Source organism: Gavialis gangeticus, unplaced genomic scaffold (genome assembly GCF_001723915.1).
Source record: "Gavialis gangeticus isolate Ggan-Ray unplaced genomic scaffold, GavGan_comp1, whole genome shotgun sequence".
Classification (NCBI taxonomy): domain Eukaryota; kingdom Metazoa; phylum Chordata; order Crocodylia; family Gavialidae; genus Gavialis; species Gavialis gangeticus.
This window is the reverse complement of record NW_017729032.1, coordinates 122,768,400-122,786,458: the sequence shown is the minus strand read 5'-3', so window position 1 is coordinate 122,786,458 and position 18,059 is coordinate 122,768,400. Positions and strand designations below refer to the sequence as shown.

General features: G+C 42.9%; 1 long non-coding RNA gene across 1 annotated transcript; it reads right to left on the bottom strand.

The window, feature by feature from the left end:
• Positions 1-3,960: 3,960 nt before the first annotated feature.
• On the bottom strand, positions 3,961-17,711 carry LOC109303118. The gene is made up of 3 exons (XR_002099016.1): positions 17,699-17,711; positions 14,849-14,854; positions 3,961-4,096 (listed from the first exon to the last, which is right to left on the bottom strand). It is a non-coding gene; the product is annotated as an uncharacterized LOC109303118 (long non-coding RNA).
• Positions 17,712-18,059: the final 348 nt, after the last annotated feature.

Here is an 18,059-nt window from a genome sequence, read left to right as displayed (position 1 = left end):
ACATGAAGGTACTCAAAAAATCAGTTGCACAAGTACACAAATTAGTTACCATTTCTTTCAAAAACCTACATTTAGCAAAGCAAAGCAAAGCAAAGCAACAGCATTTTTGAGAATCCTGTTGTCTGCAGCCTCTCTTGAGATCTGTTGCCCTTCAGTGAATAAAATCCAATAGTTATTATGAAACTGAGCAGAATTCTGCTATCAGTGGTGGTTGTACATATGCTTTACATTAATAGAATCAATTGCCCCAAGGATTTAGCCATCTATATTCATGAAGTAAATGAAATAGTATCCAAGGAGCAGCTGATGACAGCACAGCTGTGGGAACAGGTTAGTTCGTGCATTTCTTAAGAGATCTTTAATTTAACATTGCTGTTGAAAGATAGTCCAATGGGATAGATAGTATTTCCCCCTACACCTCACATTTTCCCAATGTATCAGTCCACTTTTCACTAAAACTGATATTTTAACTAATGCTACTAGAACAGGAATGGCTTTCATTGCAGTCTGGGAAAGTCCAAAGGGAATTTAGTTTAAAAGCTTGTATGTTAGTCCATTAGTGAGGCAAAGTACAGGTAACAGACTATAACATACAGCCTCTGGCGATATGCCAAGCACATTACAGTCTTAAATACCATCCACAGGCCAGTTTGCTGAGATGAGATTTTATTACTGATTCTGAATTCAGTCAGTCATTGACTTCTCAGATAAAAGGAAGGATGTCCACTGTAGAGACCTATTTAAATATAATGAACCACTCAGTGTACCGAGGGGAGCAAATCAGCAGTGAACTCATACAAAACTAGACTGAATTGATAAAAAAGGAAGTGAGCAGTGCGTACTGCATGATCAGGTGTTCAAATGAAACATTCCCTTCTCTTTTGTACCTCTCCTTTTCAAGACTTACTTCCCTTTACTTTCTGGTTTAATTTTCTCATTGCAGTGTTTTCTTCTTCCAGTGAGACAGTAAGATTGTGAGAAACAGTATATAATTCTGCCTGGGAAAGATATCCAGATTAACTCCAGCTACGACTACTGAAATCACTCGAACGAATCTCACCAAGGCAGGGAGCAGGCTGTGGTGAAAAAAAGTAGTTGCAATGTGTTGGAAACCCAAACAGTTTTTTCCAGTCTTTTCGGTGGAAGCCTCTACATGCCAAATCATTTCAGCTTTCATTGACTTCAGAGTGAGCTGCGGTGTTCTAATTCCAGTGGATAAGCAACTGTCCAACTTTTCTTCCACTGATTATTTGATGCTGTTGAACATGCTGCCCTTGGCAAAGGGACAGCTCTGTGTTTACCATGTTACTATTCTGGGTCTTACCATGACAGTGTATGAGCCCAGTGACTTCCCTTTGGTCTGGGATAAGTCACAATTTTTCTCCCTCTCAGGTAAGTGTCATGGCACAGGCTCCCAGACCATTATCCTTTCACAGAATTGTGATGGCATGGCTCAACCTCTCAAGGCTCTCAGGACCAGAGTTGACACCCCACCCTCCCCAGACTCTCCTGTACCTCAAGTCAATATTTTCTCTGAACTCCAACTTCACAGGCACTCTTGCTTTACAATTTAACTCTCCCACAGCACATCACAGCTGATACACATAACCAGGGATCCTGGTTTTCTCCGATTTAAAAAAAAATTCCCAATTTTCGGATTCAAAAAAGTAACCCAAAACTCACATATTGTCATGATTAAAATGAAACACCACTAATATATAGATATGTATATAGTGGTATTTCAACTTAATAACAATTTGTCAAATTGTCACAGTTCTGTCCTTTTGTACCCTTCTATGAACTCACAGCAAAATTTCTGTTGTCCCACTTCAAATACCCGAATGTGTCTGTTTGACCAAAGGAGTTACTTTCACTCTGCTTCTTCAGAGGTGAGGCACTTTTTCTTTGCTTTTGCCAGTCAGCAACCATTCCAGTTAAACAAGATATAGAGTACAGCTAAATCAGAAGCAATCTTTATTTTTGGAGAAAATGAGAAAAGAAGAAAGAGAGATTCACTTAAAAAAGGATACTTATTAAAACATTACTAAATCTGGGACTACATTTTCAGAAAGAAACAATACCAATATGTACAGCTACCTTTTCTGCTGCAATGCCAGCCAGGGTGTGGATAGATAGATAGATAGATAGATAGATAGATAGATAGATAGATAGATAGAAAGAAGTGGCAAATAAAAATACCATACATCTAGTTAGGTCCTGGTGACAGACTTGTGAGTTAAACTGACTACGTACTACCAACCCGATTTTCATTTATGTTAAGGAGACTAACTTTGCTTTTGCTGTGTACATAGGTCTTAAAATGGGTTCAAACATATTTGTGCTTTATGGCACCTCTGTATTCCCATAACGATGTAAAGTGGTGTGGGTGTTAATGAGAATCAGGTGTACAGTGTTAAGAACAGACCTTTGCATGTGGCTACATGGAAACAAAACTTTGAACTCCTTTCCCCACTTCCTGCAGTCTTCCATGAAAGACACTGGGATATTAAAAAACAAAACCAAAGCAAAAGAAACATTTACTTTACTGTATTAAATATTGCAAATGTGTTAATTGACTGTAACTGCAAGAGATGAAGGTAACCAGTGTTCTGAATGGAAAAGAGCAATACTAGTTTTTTGTACTCAGGAGAGGAGATTTTGCAGATTAATACCTTGTATACTACATACAAATTAAATTATGATAATATGAAACTCATCATTAATTTGACCTTTATTATCACCTTAGACACAATAATGTAGCCCCTATAATATTGGATGATATTAGCCATGTTGTATGCAGTGTCCATATCCATTAGTCAGAGTGGTATTGACTTTGCTGTTGGTATAATCGTTTTGAAGGCAACAGTATTCATTCTTACCATTAGCAGTGCCTCTGTGCTGCACCTCCAACATCTAGACAAGTGGTTCTCAACTTTCTGAGAGTCAGGGCATCCACCACCACTTATTTGAATGTAGTGGTATCCTCATTTGAGAACCGCTGTTGGTGCTGCATCAGCTTACTCAGTGGTTTTCAACCGGGTGTTGCTGCCACCAGGTAAAACTACCCCATGCACCTGCTACACAGCCAGCCTGGGAAGGGCTGTGGCATCTGTGCATGTGTAACCTGCATTAGGGCTCTCTAATAAGCAGGACAGAAGAGCCAGCCTGTACTGTAGCCCTTCCTAGTCCATCCGTCCCTCTCCCCCCATGCTCCTCCTCTCACAGAGGCACCTGGATGGAACTGTCCCACATGCCTCTGTTTCCAGGAGGAGCATAGGGGGCATCAAACCAGGAAGGGCTACAGCCAAGGGCAACTCTGTCCACTTTACGGTTATCAGAGAGCCCTAACACAGCAGGAGTGCATGTGTGCTGAAGCTCTATAGGTCGGGTGGTTTTACCCTGTTGTTATCATGGTCTTACGGCAGCCCAGTGGAGAACCACTGCCTTAGGGTTAAGGTGATGTCCACAATACTTTGCAAACTATATTTTAAGTTAGCTATAAAATGCTAATCAAGTTCATCCAATTTCTAGAGTGGTGGAATCTTGAACACGGTTTGTAAATCCCTGCAGGTATGCAATTGCCTTACAAATAACAAGCTTCCAGGGATTAAAGCATATAGTAGATGATTAAATAGTTAAAAATGTAAGAACCTTGAATTGTATAGTATAAAAAAGCTACAAAACTTCAATTCCTAGAAGTGAAATTATATTTTGCAATCTTTATAAAATGTTTTCTGGTTGGCATTTATATTAGACTTATCAACATAGTATCTGAGCATCAGAGCTGATAAAGACAGAAAACAGAAATTTGTGTAAATTTAGGCAAGACCGCCACCAACACCTAAATACAGGCAACCCCCGCTTAGTGCTCTTAATTGGTTCCTGAAAAACCAAGTACTAAGGAAAACTAAGTGAAACCGAAAGTATTTGATGACCTGAGATGGTGACCACAATTGTTTTTAATGACCCAAGATGGTAACCGCAGGCATTATAACAAAACTTGCTAAGCGCTAAGTGAAATCAGGTATCAAGTTCAAATGAGAGTTATAGCAAAATAGTACTAAATGAAACAGCGTTAAGCAGGAGTTGCCTGTACCTGAAAAGCTGTTAGGTTGCCTGAGTGCATACAATCCTGCTTCTTCATATAACCAGGAATATTATCATGGTGAGTCTGAGCTGTTCAGCTATTTTCAGAATAGGGCCGCTTTCACTTATGTCCCTGAAGAGCCTAGTCCTGTAAGCATTTCCAGAAGACATCTAACTCATGCAGACAACACTGAATTCAACACAAAATACAGCAACCATGTCCACTGTCATTCAAAAACATGGGCAGAGGAGGTAGTATTGGAACTACTTCCCAGCTTTTATATAATAGCTGAGTGTTTACAGCAACTGTCCAGGAAATTGAAGACACTGAGTGGACTGCTTAACCTGGGGGCAGTGAAACATGCATCTCTCATGACAGTCCTAATTATCAAGCTATGGGCTAGGCTGGTGTGGGGTCACCCTTCAATCTTCCTATTGAACCTGGGTCACAGAAGCCAAGAATGCAAAAGTCAAAGGGCTAAAGACAGCCAGCCAGAAGAGAAAATAGAACAAAAGCACTGCAGTCCAGTACTTAGGGCAGTCACCTGAGTGAGGAGAGTGTGGATTTTAGTCCCTACTCTGAGGACTGTTTATGTATTTTGTCCAATGATTGTTTAATGACAACTTCATAAACAGCCCAGGGAGTAGCAACAGGAACCCAAGCCTCTCCTCTGTCAGGCAAGTACCCTAGCTACTAAGCTACACATTTATGTATCTTTCTTCCTTTCTAGGCTTCCTACTTAGTCTAGCTCAATAAATCATGCATCCTTTTCTGCACACTGACACAGCAGTGTTCACCCACAACATCCTCAGTCTCCTGAGAAGTGAAACCTCTCAAACTGAGGAAGCCATTATGCATAGGTGTCTACTTCCCAGGTAAGTGGAACAGGTTACCCAGAGAGATTTTCAAAACCCAGCTGGACAAAGCTTTGGCTGGGATGATCTAGTTGGGACTGGTCCTGCTTTGAGCAGGAGGTTGGACTAGATGACCTCCTGAGGTCCCTCCCAACCCTCATTTTCTATGATTCTATGATGCTATGATTTTAAGTGCTCTAACTAGCAGGTTGTTATATGCAAGATACTGGTACCACCACCAACCACCTAACGTAAATGCCATCCTGAGGCAGTTAAGAGTTTGTGTGCATTGTAATGGGGCTCAGCACCACTAAACACAGCACTAAGGGGTACAAGCATGCTGTACCCATACTGCAAACTTGGAAGGTAACCAGTCAGTTTGGCTACCCATTTTCTGAACCCCTGGTTTCTGCTGTGCCTAGAAGTAGTTGGTGGGGATGAACCTGGAGTGGTGTTACTGGTGAACTTCCAGGTTTGGAGAATGTTAATATTCAGGGCATGGGCAGGGAATACAAAGGCCCCTTGGTTCTCGGACTTTCTTCTGACATGGGGCAAGTCATAGGCACGCTCCCCATATATTGAATAGGAACTTAAGTGCCTAGGGCCTTTATAGATGAGTTCCAGGAGGTGGGGGTGGGCACTTTAACAAGTGCAGCTCTCGGAGCTGCACTAATTAAAGTGCCTGGAGTGTCATGTGTATCAGCATCTCCATGCTGAAAAATGCCTGCGGCGTGCTTTGAACTAAAGCTCAAACAAGCTTTAGTTTAAAGCACCCTGCCACCATTTTTTAGCATGGGAACACTGATACACATGACGCTGGTATGGGAAGAGAACAGCTATGGGTAACTGAAACATTAGAGCTGTTTGCTTTGTTAATGAGATGTGGTTGGGACCAGCTGAGAGGAGACAGAGCTGTTGGTTGTTGTAAAGGATTATCTACAAAACATTGCTAGAGTCTTTCATGCAGATAATAAACAATGTTTGCTTTTATACAAAGATGTACTTCTGAACAGCACTCATCATTACATGGTACCAGAGGTGGAGGTGCAAAGAAAATGAAGGGGAAGATAAGAAACTACTGAAGAGATGGAGCATCTGAAAACCTTCAAGAAGCTGAACCTCTCGGGTAAAGATGCTGAATCATGGAAAAATATAAACCAAGTTTTGACATATACACTCAAGCAACAGGGTATGCAGCAAAGGAAGATGAGCAGAAAATACCCATATTCCTGAATCTAGCCGGACCTGGGCTGATGATGTCTTTAATAACATGCAGCTAAACCAGGATGTGAGGAAAAGCTATGTGACTTACAGAATTTTGCAGAATATTGCATACCAAAAATAAGTGAGACAGCTGAGATACCAGTTTCACAAAACAAGTTTCACAAAATAGTGCAAAAAGAAGGTGAATTGTTTGAGGAATTCCTAACAGACCTGAAGTTGATGAGCCAGGACTGCAACTTTGGGCAGTTAACTGAGTCTATCATATGGGATCAGACTGTAATAGGCATTGGAGATTTGAAATTACAGAAAAAAACTTGGAGGATGTGAATTTGACCTTAGACAAAGAAGTGAGAGTGTGCCAGGCAGCAGAAGTTACTCTCCAGAGTCTACAAATAATGAAAGGAAAAATCAGAAATAGCTACAGTAGACCAAATAAAAAGCAAGCAAAAGGACAATAAAGGAAAAAGCAGAAAGCAAGCAAGAAGAGCAGAAAGATTCACAGATAGCCCAAGGAATGAGGTTACAGGTAAAAGGGCACCAAATTGTAAGAAATGTGGAATCAAGCACCCGAACAGGCAATGCCCTGCACTAGGAATACAGAGTAAGACATACAAGCAATATAACCATTTTGCCAGAGTCTGCAACCAGGAGCAGCAAACACAGAGAAGAAGTCAAAACATGCAAACTTATGCAGTACATCAAGACAACACTGATGAATGCACTTAGGAAGAGCTCTATGGGGGGACTGTGGCTGCGGAGACAGGAGATGACTAGACTGTTGTACTGGAAACTAATGGAAGCGTTATTAACTACAAAATGGACACAGATACATAGGTAAATGTGCTTCCAGAACGAACTGTTAATAAGTTAAAACAAAAACTAAACTGGATCCAGGGTAAAAGTATAAAACTAAGAACTTACAATGAGGAGGTGATTCCCACCAAAGGAGTATATGAACTAGAGATAAAAATTATGGATGAAATTGGACTAATAACTTTTGTAATAGCCATAGGAAATAGCATGCCAATACTGGAGCTAAAAACCTGCCAGAATGTGGGTTTAATTAAGAGAGTATATATGGTAACAAAGGCCAAGGACACACTTATAGAAGACTAATATTCCAATATTTGTGAGGGCATTGGTAAATTGGAAACTGAATGTAAAATTGAGTTGGCGGAACCCAAGTATCCAGTCATTCATGCCCCAAGGAAGGTTCCTCTAGCCATCAAAAGAAGAGCTGAACCAATTTGTGGCATTGAAAATAACTGACAAAGTAAAATAACCTACTGAATGGGTACATTCGTTAGTAATTACAGAAAAGAAAGATGGGACAAAATAAGATGATGCTGAGACCGAAAGAGCTCAATCAATACATAAAAGAGTATTTTCCATTGCCTACAAGAGAGGATATATTTAGTGAAATGGTTGGTGCTAAATTTTTTTCAATTCTGGCTGCATCCTCAGGATTCTGGCAGGTTCCTTTAAATGAAAAAAGCTCAAGGCTATCTACTTTTAATACACCCTTTGAGAGATATTGGTTTTTCAGGCTCCCATTTGACCTCAAATCAGCACCTGAAATCTTTCACAGAAGGTGCAGCAAATCTTTGCTGGAGTAACAGGTGTCAAAGTGTACAACGATGATGGCATGGGGCAAAAACAGAGAGGAACATAATTTCAGCCTACAAAAAGCCCTCAACAGGGTGAGGGTGGTAGGGCTGAAACTTAATAAGCAGAAATGCAAATGTAGAGTTACAGAAATCACCTACTTGGGGGAATGAATATCAGAAAACAAGGTGCAAACACTGAGAGAATAAGGGCAATATCAAACATGCCACCCCCACAAGATAAGGAAGGGATGCAAAGGTTCCTGGGAATGGTCACCCAGGTAGGCAGGTATATTTATAAAAACTTCCAGAAAACACCAGCAAACTGAGAGTGCTACTAAAAAAGAATACCCAGTGGACATGGCATGCCAACATAGACAAAATAATTTGCAATATTAAAAAAAGTATGGAAACAGCTCCAGTCCTTAGGTGTTCTGACAGTAAAAGAGAAACCAAATTGTCCACAGATGCCTCTAAAGAGGGCCTTGGGGCAACCGTATTGTGAAAGTATGGTGATCACTGGAGCCCAATGGCAGATGCATACAGAGCCCTCACAGAAACAGAATGCCTGTATGCACAGACAGAAAAGGAGGCATAAGCTCTGGTGCATGCATGCAAAAAATTTCCTGTTTTTATATATGGAAGACTGGCTGTGGCAGAAATTGACCACAAACCTCTGGTCACCATTGCAAGAAAGGGGCTAGCTAATATACCTCCCAGACTAGAGACTTTTTTCAGTTACAATTATTTGATTTGAGATTAGACTATAAAACAGGCAAAGAACTAGTGATTGCAGAGACTTTGTCTAGGGCAGTTAACAACACTGTTGATGATGCTAAAGTAGATTCTGACATTGTGCATGCCAATGGGATAAAAAAATAATACCCAGTATCAGAGGAGATGGGGCAAAACTTTGTAGAGGTGACAGCACAGGATCACACACTGCAGAAGATTATCAAAGCCATCACCACTGGGTGACCTAGTCATTATATACCAAGTCCATATTTTCAGTTTAAAGCAAAGCTCTCAGTGATTGATGGTGTTTTGTTCAAGGGTCACGGGACGGTAGTACCTAAAGAAGTACAAGCTGATATGACTAAACAAATACGAGGGTCATCTGGGCATAGAAAAATGCAAAATGAGGTCCAAGGAGGTATTATATTGACCACTCATGAATAGTCAGCTGTAAAATGATGTACATAAATGTGGTACATGCCAGAAATACCAGGGTAAGAATTAAAAGGAACCAATGTGGATAGACAAGGATATTCAAGAGGCATGGTTCAAAGTGGGAATTGATTTGTTTACACTAGCTGGCAAAGATTATCTATTGGTTCTAGATTATTTTTGTCACTATCCTGAAGTTGGTTTATTGGCTGATATGACCGCACCTTAAATCAATCTTTTCCAGACATGGAATTCCACATAGGGTCACGTCTGAGAATAACACCCCAGTGGGGATCCATATTTAGCGATTCTGAGTTACAGATCATCATCTTCTAGCTAGTCACCTGATGAGATTTTTATTTAACAGAAAGTTGAGAACTAGTTTACCCAGACTGACAGGAACAAATCACAGGACTGACACTGACATGCACAGGTATAAGCAAAAGGCCAAACTAAACAAAAAGTGTACTATGACAAAAGGTCACAAGGGTTGCAGGCATTGAAGCCCAATAATGCAGTTAATATTTAAAATGGTGAAAGCTGGGAACCGGAAGTGAGGGTTAGTCATAAGGATGCTCTGCAGTCTTATGACACATCTTACGACTCAGGAGGGACAACCTTTTTGACATAAGACGAGACATTTGCAACACATTCCTGAACAAGGGGAGGAGGCTAGGACAAGTGAACAACTGGAGACTACACACAAACAGACTTAGGAAAGTTGCTCAGAGATGATAGAGGCACTACAAGAACAGATACCCACTTCAGTCACTGCGGAGCCTGAAACAGCACCACACAGATCAGACAGACTATGCCAAGCACCACAATAATTTAATGAACAATGATAATGTTAGCTGTTGATTGTTGTAAAGAGTTGTCTGCAAACCACTGCTAGTCTTTCATGAAGATAAACAATTTTTGCTTTTATAAGGAAGGTGTACTTCTTAACAGCACTCATCATTACAGTTAGAGCCCGTGGGAGCATGCTAATTTTCACCCTCCAGCAGACCTGATTAATCGAGTCTGCTCCAACGCACTGTCATTACAACACATCAGAGAAGCCTCCCTGCACATGTATAGGAGCCCTAAGGTTTGTGAATTTCAGTCCAGGAAATGGATACCCACAAGTTAGGCCTGATGAGACTAAGCAGAGGACCTTCAATTGAACTTAGAAGCTTTCTACACACAAGAAGGAAATAATTCCTGGGAGTTCTAGTTTCAAGAATCTGAGGGCATTTTTACACATGTAGGTACCACAGTGCTAGGCACCTTGACAAGCACCTGGTGCTGCATCACTTGCAGTTGTATAAGTGGCAAAATGCACATCAGTGCTAAGAAAATGGTGGCGGCCTGCTTTTGAACTAAAACACATAGAAGGTGTTTTAGTTAAAGCACACCACTGCCATTTTCTGTACGCTGGTGTGCATTTTACCACTTACACAACTGCATGCGGCGCAATGCAGTTCACATCAGCTTGTATGCGAAGCAGACTCGATTAATTAAGTCTGCTGCAAAGCAGTGGCTCTCCAGCGCTTTGTGGGACAAAAAGGTATGTGAATAAATGCCCTAAGGCACTCCTTGAAATGCAGGCATCCATTGACAGCTTCTGATCTCAGCTAAATCAATTTAAGTCCAGAGAAACTGCGATGAACTCACCATTGAAGAAAACAGTGTTATTTTAAGCTTGTACAACTGTACAAATTAGAAATCTTGCCTTCCAATTTTAAAGGACAGATCCCTCTCATCTCTATAAAATTAATCTTTGCGGCTCAGAAAGGTTTGTGAGGTTTTGTCTTTCTTTGTATCAGTAGAAATCTGAAATCAGAAGTAATATTTACAAGAAAACTTGACAGAGACATAATGACACCCCATGCAAATGGATTACCATGTGACTAAATTTGAAAACCACTAGTTTACTATACCATAATGTTGATAGTCAGTCAAAGAAATTTCAAGATATCTTGAATAAATTAAAGATCATAGTTAACAAACCAGGTGTAAGAAACAAACAAAAAAGAAAGAAATCTCCCAAAGGAAACTGTACTGCATTATGTAGGCAAGTTTGTTGAATATTTGCCACAATACCAAACTGCAACAACATGAAAAAAAAAACAGCTGAGTATATGTGGAAAAATAGTGATTAGGAAGGCACTAACTCATTTTAAAATCTAAGTGAGACTGTTTCAATAAACCATCTATCATGAATAGCTGCCAATAAAATGGCATTTGGTGGTTTGTAATCACTTTATAGGTTTCAAATTGAATTTTGATTATATTTCCATAAAGAGAAAATATTTACAAAAATACACAATGCTGTTGAGACTCACACACAGACACATCAAACTCAAAAATTAAAAATACTGTGCAGTGGCCAATGCACCGTAGTCATATCAAAATTAAAATTGATTGCAAAATGAAGATGTATATTTTTTATTGTATCCAAGAAATCCAATGCTTTTATTTAAAAATATGTTAATATACATTTTTAAAGATAAAGCAATTTACAGTTGCATTTTAAATGACAACAACCTATATTAAAGCCCAAGTTTATAATAATGTACTGAAATCATCCGTGAGCCCTCTGCAAAATGTGATGACCTCAAACTGCCTTAAGTGATCAGGAGGGCTAGGGACAGACATTACACATAAACTGATTTAAGTGATCAGAAAATGGTTTAAACTTGTGACAGAACGGATGTTCAGTGCACATAAACCAGTTTGAAAATCACTGAAACTGGTTTGAGATAAACCTGGTGGAATGTAGGCTCAAACTGGTTTATATAATGTCTGTCCCAGACCCCTTGCTGGTTTCAATTAAATCAGACTCCCCCAGCATCCCACAATGCTCTCTGGGCTGGGTGGGGCTCTCTGTTCCACAGCAGGGCTGGACATTCCTCTCTGCTCCCTGGCTGCAGCTTTGGCAATCTCTGCAGGCATCTGCATGGCTTCTGCTCTCTGCCCTCCCACCACTCTCTGCTAAGCAGGCACCGCCCCCCGCCTCACAGACATCTCTCAGTATTAGCTAGCAGATCACATGCTGCCTACCTCCAAGCTGTGGTACTTGGGACAAAGGCAGAATCAACAGATAGCTGGTAATGGCCTTTTGTTTTCTTAATGGGGTGATAAACATGGAGTTAGAGGTGAAAAACATTCCCTGCTGAGCTGTTTGTGTGGGGGGGACCCCCTCCCTAATCATAGCATCCTGCCAGGGCCTGACCATGTCCCCCCTCAGCTCAGCTCTGTGTAAGAGACGGGAGGGCTATTCTAGTGCCCCCCAGCTTCTAGCCTGAGCCACTGCAGGCATGTGCCTTCATTTCTGGGATGTCTGTCTGGTTACAAAACTGATTTAGCCCAGCCAGGTTAGACTAAACTGCAAAAATTGAATCAATTCAGGCTCAGCCTTTTTGAATGTCTGTCCCTAGCCAAACTGGTTTAAACCTGTAACAGAACACAAATTCAGTGCACTTAAATCACTTTCAAAATGGCCAAAACCAGTTTAAGATAAACCTGGTTGGATGCCGTATCAGACTGAACTGATCTAGGTCAAACCAGTTTATGGAACCTCTGTCCCAGACCCCTTCCTGGTTCAAAGTAACTCACAACCCCACAGCATCCCAGGATGCTTTGCAGCCCTTCACTGTGCTGTCTACTCCAGTGATGCAGGGTTGGCACCACCCTCTGCTCCCTAGTCAGAGCACTATCACTGCTCCAGCTGGCTAAGAAGGGGTAGGGGTGGGAAACCTAGCTCCAAAACCCAGCCAGGGTCTACCTGGCAGGGCTGGAGCAGCCCCTCACAGACTTTTCCCCTGCTCCCTTTTCCAGTGGAGGGGTGGAAGGTATGACCAGATATTGGCAAGGCCAGCATGCTGAGGTGGAGGGGGAGAAGGGAGTTTAAATCCTCACTCCCACCCACAAGGGACTCCAGTTGGGATCTGCCTGGCAGGAGTGAAGCAACCCCTGCCTGGCTTTTCTCCTGCTCCCTACTCAAGCAGAGGGGCGGGGGGAGGGCGGTAAGATGCCAGCCAGGTCAAAATGCTGAGGTGGGGAGAGAGGGTTTAGAGCCCCCCTCCTGCCCCACTTGAGCATGTGAGTCCCAGGCCAGGATGTACCCATGCTCCCCCTCCACTAGAGTAAGTAGCAAAAGCCTGGAAAGCAAGGGGCAAAAGCTGCTTGCAAGCTCCCAGCTGGGGCATGACCATGGTCATGGCCACTTGAGGGAGGGACAGAAGCCTGACAGAAACTGTACCCCCATCATACTCCATCTGGGGTTCCATGTAGGACTGGGAGGGATTTTAAAACCTCTCACTCTGTGCCTCAGTGTGCAGGCCCTGGACCAGGGCATGGGCATGCCCCCTACTCTCAACTTGAAGCAGGGGGCAAATGCCTGCAGGGACTGCCCCCCTAGCAGAGAGCAGGGGGGCAAAATCCTGCAAGGGGCTACCCCAAACTCCCACCAAGTAGACCCCAGCTGGGGTCCCCTGTGGGCCAGGAATAAGGTTTAACCTCCCCTCCCCCACACCACCCCACTCAGCATGTGGCCTGGGCTGGGAACGGGGGATAAGCCTGGCAGGGGCATCCCCACCAAACAGACCCAGGCTGGGGTCCTATGTGGGCCAAGCACAGGGGTTTAAACCCTGCTTCCACCTGGCCTTAGCATGCTGGCCACAGGCTGTGGCCAGGCCACACCCCCTCTGCTGGAGCAGGGAGCAGGGGAACACTTGGAGGGCTTATCTCCTCCCTTCCCTTTGGCAGAGGCTGGGAGACATGCTCTAGTGCTCCCCACTCTCTCTACCCCCCCACAAGCTTTTGACCTGAGCCATTGCAGGCATGTGACTGCATTTCCAGAATCAGAAGTGAATGTTTAGACTAACCTGCAAAGATTGAATCAATTCTGGCTCTGGCTTTTTGACTGTCTGTATTTAGCATTAGGGTTTATCTACACAGTGCAAAGCTGTGCAAAGTACCTTGTATACTAGCTCCATAATGAGAACCAAGATAGCACAGTACTAGGCGTAGGCTAATTAGCTGTACTGAGAAGCAGGGATTAGATGTAATGCCATGTAAATATGGCTATGTTGCTCCCAGTCCTAGAGCTAATGTGTCTAGATATATCTCAGGCATTTCTGTGCAGTGCTGCCTTCAGCCATAGAGACTGGTACACAAGCTAGCACATTCAAAGCTGGATTGGAAAATCTCTGCATTGTGCTGTTTTGACATACCCTCAGGTGCCTAATAGGATTTCCAAAAGCACCCAAGCAGGTTAGGCACTAACCCTCATGACTTTCAATTCCCATTGACTTCAACGGGAAGTAGACCCCTAAACTGGACTCATTTTAAAATCTAACTATCTATTTGCAACTTAGGCACAATTATCTTTGAATATCTGTGCCAGGGCAAACTAGTCACTATAAAAATCTGTTGTTTAGTAAATCAGTTAGATGTAAATGCAGCTTTGTAATGTATTTAGAACATTTAAAGTTGTTTTATTAAACCTATAAAAACACAGTTTTTAAATTAAATTCCTGGTGTTGTGCCTTTTTAATTGAATCCCAATTTCCATCCAAATGCAGCTTGACACAAATCATGAGCAAAGCAATTATTAGCAAACAAGAAATGTGTCATTCATCATTTTCTAGCATAAAGTATAAACACATTAATCACCCAGATAAATATATGGCGAGCCATGCAGTTGCTGAAATAAACATATATAGATAAAGTAACCTTAGGTTAGACAAAAGAGGCACCAAATTTAGCCTAAAGGATATAGTTAGAGGCAAGTCAATGTGCTTAATGGTTTCCCAGTGAATTAAATCATCCCAACCTTCTTAATATTGCACTAACAGCTCCTTGTATGGCTCCATCTCTCTGTGGTCCCATTGTGATTTCTTCTGAAAGCAAACCAAAAAGCCCACTCTGCACTGACTTGTATGCATTTTTGCCCATGTTGGTTTTCTGCATAATAACAGTTGTTTTTAAAGCAATGGTGTTATTATTTTACTGTAGCTCAACCAGTGTTTACAATCTAAGGGCTAGATCAGGGGTGGGCAAAATGGCAGATCCAGCTGGCAGCCAGACTCCATCTCCCAGCAGCCCCTGCCCGCATGGCTGGGGCCAGTCTCCATGGAGACCACAGCTGCAGCTATGCTGTGATAGCACAAGACTGGGTTTGCCATGAAGACCAGCCCCAGCCATGCTGCCAGGGTGAGCAGCAGGGCAGAGCAGGGGCCTGCTCTGGACCTGCTGGGATCTTGCAGTGGAGGCAGCTTGGTTCAGGGCCACAGCAGAGCCATGATCCACTGCCTGCACACCGCTGCCCAGAGCATGCAGGCTGCAGATTGTGGCTCTGCCCTGGCTCCTTACAGTGGTGACAGCGTGGTCCTGAGCTGGAGCAGAGCCACGATCTGCTGCCTGTGTGTCCCTGCCCAGAGCGTGCAGGCTACAGATTGTGGCTCTGCCCTGGCCCTGGACCAAGCTGCCCCCATTGCAAGATCCCAGCAGTTCCAGAACAGCCCCCTGCCCTGCCCTGCTAGCGCCCTGCCAGTGTGGCTGGGGCCAGTCTCCATTGCAAACCCAGCCTTGAGCTATCACAGCACAGCTGTGGCTGGGGGCTGCTTGGAAATGGAGTCCACTGCCAGCCAGATCCGGCTCACAGGCCAGACTTTACCTGTCCCTAGGCTAGATCATGCAACTGGAGTCACTTACACCTAAATGACTTCCTGAGGAGTTCCAGTTCACCCAGGTAGATCCAGTTACAGAATCTAGCTCAAAAGTTGGTTAAGACTTTTTTTTCCTTCAAGATATAAACAAATAGATCCAAAAAAAAGGTTGTACTTATCCTTTCTTATTTTGGTTTAGTGCATGGTTTCCAAGTTCTAAGTGGCTGGGGGCTGCAGGTTGGACCAGTGGGGGCTACACCAGGCCTCCAACACCTCATCACTGGCTACAAATTAACCCTTCATGGGCTACAAGTTGGATAGTTTAGTGCACTAAACTAATGTGAACAGCAGTGCAGAACCGTATTTTAGAGCACTAAGGCAGGACTGCTACTTCTTTGCCTGACCCTCATTCTAAATAGTTTGGTTCCCTAGTCCTCTATATTCCCAATGACATTTCAATAGTATGGGCTCCCAAAGACCTCCAAGCAAAATATTTGGCATTTTTAGAAAGGAAACTACCTAGTGCTATGGCATAATACTTAGAAGCCTCAGGAATGACAGGGCAGCACAACTAGAGTAGTACTGAACACACTTTTTCTGTGCTACACCAGTGTTATGAGATTAAATAAACTGGAGTCCAGAGATTCATTGACAAAAATCATGCTCTGAACTGGTTTTCTGTCACCAGTAAGTTTGAGAGCCAATGGGTGCCTATGTGGCGGACCACCCACCTCACTGCATCCAACCACCTTCCAGGCTCTGAGTGCCTCCCTGGGGGAACCCCACATCTGGCCAACCCCCTTCCTACAGCACACCCACTAGCCTGGGGGTAACACCACCGCCACCTAGGGTCTGGACTGTTCTTGGCCCTGTGGCCCTTGGGAAACACAGGCCTAATAGTCCTTAAGGGTACTTGACCCACTTCAAGAACTTGGGGTGCTTCCCTCAGTCTGAAGCACAAACAGTTTTCTCCCTTAGTCAGCCAAACCAAAGGGACCCCAAGGCATAATCTAGAACCTCTCCCAATAAGTCTCCCACGCTAGGTACAAAGGAGAACTTGATTGGTTACAAGGAGTGGGTTTGGAATAGGGTACGGGGTAGAGCAATATCAGAGATATTGCATAGAGAAAACAGGGTGGCTGGGTAGCCTTTGATCATGCATCTGAGTTATTGCAAGCTATATATCTAGTGAGACCTCAGGTATCTTACTCACGAGTATCACCCAGAGACAGGTGGGCAGTTCATTGATCATGAGTTTCAAGAGAGCAAATTTCAGATGGTCCAGCTTTTCTCTGTGAGTTTCCATCATGGCTAGTGCCCCTCCTCCTCGGCAGCCCTTAACTTATTTAGCCCTTATTACCTCATTTACCTCATCCAATGGAGGCCAGCAATTGTTGGCTACCAGCCAACCACTTTGAATGCATCACTGGTTGCCAGGTAGACTGGCATTGCTCAGAAGAATAGCTCCTCACTCAGGTATGTGATACCAGTCACGAAGGCAGAGGGAGAAGGTTGCCCCCCTCCCTCAGGAATGTATCCAGCTCAGGTTACAACTCAGGGTCACATTAAAAGATGGGGCAGAGGAGTGACCATGGTAACCAAATTGTCAGGTAGCAGAGTTTTGGAGAGAAACAGGGAAGGTATTCTGCCACAGCCTATATATGTGCTCTGGCACATTCTAATTAGAATGCATTGGTTAACTGAGACTCAGTAAATCAAGATTAATTATCTTTTATGGAACATTCTAATTAGAACACTAATTAGAATGCTCCAGTGTGCTGCAGTGTCACGTGTATTCAGCATAGTGTTTCAAAATGGTGGGGGGAGCGCTTTAACTAAAACTCATCAGATAAGTTTTACTTAAAGTGCCCCTGCAGCCATTTGAAATGCACAATACTGAATACATGTGACACTGTAGCATTTTAATTAGAGCGGCTGTCTGGGAGTGATCTGCAGTAACAAAGCTAAGAGGCTTCTGTAATGAACAGAGATGGAGCTAAGATAAATCCAGGTCTGGATGTCTCCAACATTGATATGTGCTGGAATCCAGGGTTTTTGCACTGTCCATCTGCATGCACATGTACTGAGTTCTCCATGTAGATCTACTGTGGAGAACAGATGAAACTTTTGGCCCCCAAATCAGAGATTCATTAACTGAAATAATGTAATCAAAGTAATCTGAACAACCATGAAATAGAATCCATCTAAGTTCAGTACTATATATCCACAAACCTCTCCATTGCAACTGTTATTCAATGTAATTGAAAAAAGTATTTATGCAGTCCAGCCTGTAGTGAAAGAAATTTTTCATCATCTAACAAGTTACTGTTCAGCACCCTATCAGAAATATCTAGCAGTCTGAGTCTAGTTTCCAAGGGCAGGTAACCAAGTTATAAAAACTACTAAAAAACAGTTTCAGGACAGAGAGATCAATGGACTGAAGGAAAGTAGCATTTGAATCATTCTC